Source organism: Lepidochelys kempii, chromosome 21 (genome assembly GCF_965140285.1).
Source record: "Lepidochelys kempii isolate rLepKem1 chromosome 21, rLepKem1.hap1, whole genome shotgun sequence".
NCBI lineage: Eukaryota > Metazoa > Chordata > Testudines > Cheloniidae > Lepidochelys > Lepidochelys kempii.
Window position 1 is genome coordinate 20,109,880 of NC_136400.1, and position 1,763 is coordinate 20,111,642.

At 51.1% G+C, this 1,763-nt stretch overlaps 1 non-coding gene across 1 annotated transcript; it reads right to left on the bottom strand.

Moving 5' to 3' along the window:
• Positions 1–1,479: 1,479 nt before the first annotated feature.
• On the bottom strand, positions 1,480–1,552 carry TRNAF-GAA (transfer RNA phenylalanine (anticodon GAA)). The gene has a single exon. It is a non-coding gene; the product is annotated as a tRNA-Phe (tRNA).
• Between the last annotated feature and the right edge of the window lie 211 nt (positions 1,553–1,763).

Below are 1,763 nucleotides of genomic sequence, written 5' to 3' on the forward strand. Positions count from 1 at the left end.
CCTGGGTACCTTGTTCCAATGTTTAATCACCCAATCTCAAATGTGTCCCAAATTTCTAATGTCAGTTTCTCTGACATGAACTTCCAGCCATTGGTTCTTGTTGTGCCTTTCGCTGCTCAGTTAAAGAGCCCTTTCGTACCCAGGTTTCTCTTTGTGAGGGGATTTGCGCACTGTCATCAAGTGACCTCTTGGTCTTTGTGAGAAACTGAACAGATTCAGCTCTTGTATCGCACTGAAAGGCAACTTTTCAGCTCCTTTTTTTTTGGGGGGGGGGGCTGGTTCTCTGTCCCCTGTCCAATTTTTCATTCTTCCTTTTAAAATGCGGCCAACACGACTGTATGCAAGATTCCGGTGTTGGTCTGACCATGGTGGTATACAGAGATATCTCTGGTGCCCTATTTCTAGTCACTATTCTCCTTGTCTGTGCATCCAAGGATGGCCACAGCATCGCACGGGGATTTCATGCTGAGTTGTATGTCCATTATGACACCTAAATCCTTTACCAAGTCACAGAAGTCCGGCCTTCCTCCATATTAAAGCTCAGTGTGTTTGAATGGACACAGCTTCCCAAGTGCTCCGTCACACACACAAGGGAATCCCCCACTCAGCCACCTTCACCTGCTGCTGGTCTCTTTTCTCTTTCTTTTTCTCCAGGATCTGCATGTGTCATTCTGGGGGCAGTTCTCCTCCGCTCTTTGCCTGTGAGCAATGTGACCCCCCCTGGACAGACTGACCAACCCAGGATTCCTTCAGCCTGAAAGCAGAGGGGAGCCTTCACTCACTCCCTCTTTATGGCTCCAGTCTCAGGACCTAAATTCCCTGCCACAGCCCAAAAATCCACACTGGGTCCCACTCCTCTCTCTGGCGATTTCCCTTCTCCCACAGACCTGTCCTGAGGACACAGGCCTGGGGCCAGGTGAGCAGAGCCCCTGAGATTTCCCTTCGCAGTCTCTGAGGGTCAGGTCGCCCCATTATGCAGCTTGGTAATGTCGTCTTTTCTTCTCTTTCAGAAGTAAATTGTTGTATTTCTAGTCTCTTTATATGACCCCCGCGATTTGCTGCTTCCAATTCTCTGCTGTATACACCAACACTGGACTGGGTGAGGAGTCTGGAGCCATCCTGCACTGGGTACGTGGGAGGCTTGTAGGATCAGACCCTAAAATAGCTTTGGAGGGAAATTCTAACCCCGCCTTCCCATCCCAAACTGTGCAGAGGAGCTTTCGACCCCAATCCCTGCCTGTCACTGCCCCACACCCTTCCTGACGGCTGCCCTACTTCACTCTCTTCCTGCCATATTGGGTCCACCAATAAGTTGCCAGGGAAAGACAGCTCCCTTCTCTTACTGTTAAAGGTCAGGTGGGCCAGTTGTTGTTCTGTTGTCCTGCTGGGAAGCTCAAAATCAGGGACCCGCCTCAGGTAAAGGTGCCAATGCCCTCCCAGAAAACAAGCCACCCCTGCACAAAGGAGGAGGAAAGGGCCTGCCAAAGCCTGGGATTGAACCAGGGACTTTTAGATCTTCAGTCTAATGCTCTCCCAACTGAGCTACTTCGGGAGCTCCATGGCTCTCTTTTGGCCTGCTGCTTCTCTGTCCGGGATGTTTTTGTCAGCTGTGGCACACAAAAAGGACATCGTTGTGAGAGGCCCATGATGGCAAGACTCGCTTTTGCCTGCCTTGCTCAGCTTGACTTGCTTCCTCACTCTATTCCTGCCTTAGTTCCCGGGTTGACCTAGTGGTGGAAGGGGACGAGGGGCCAGTGGTACAG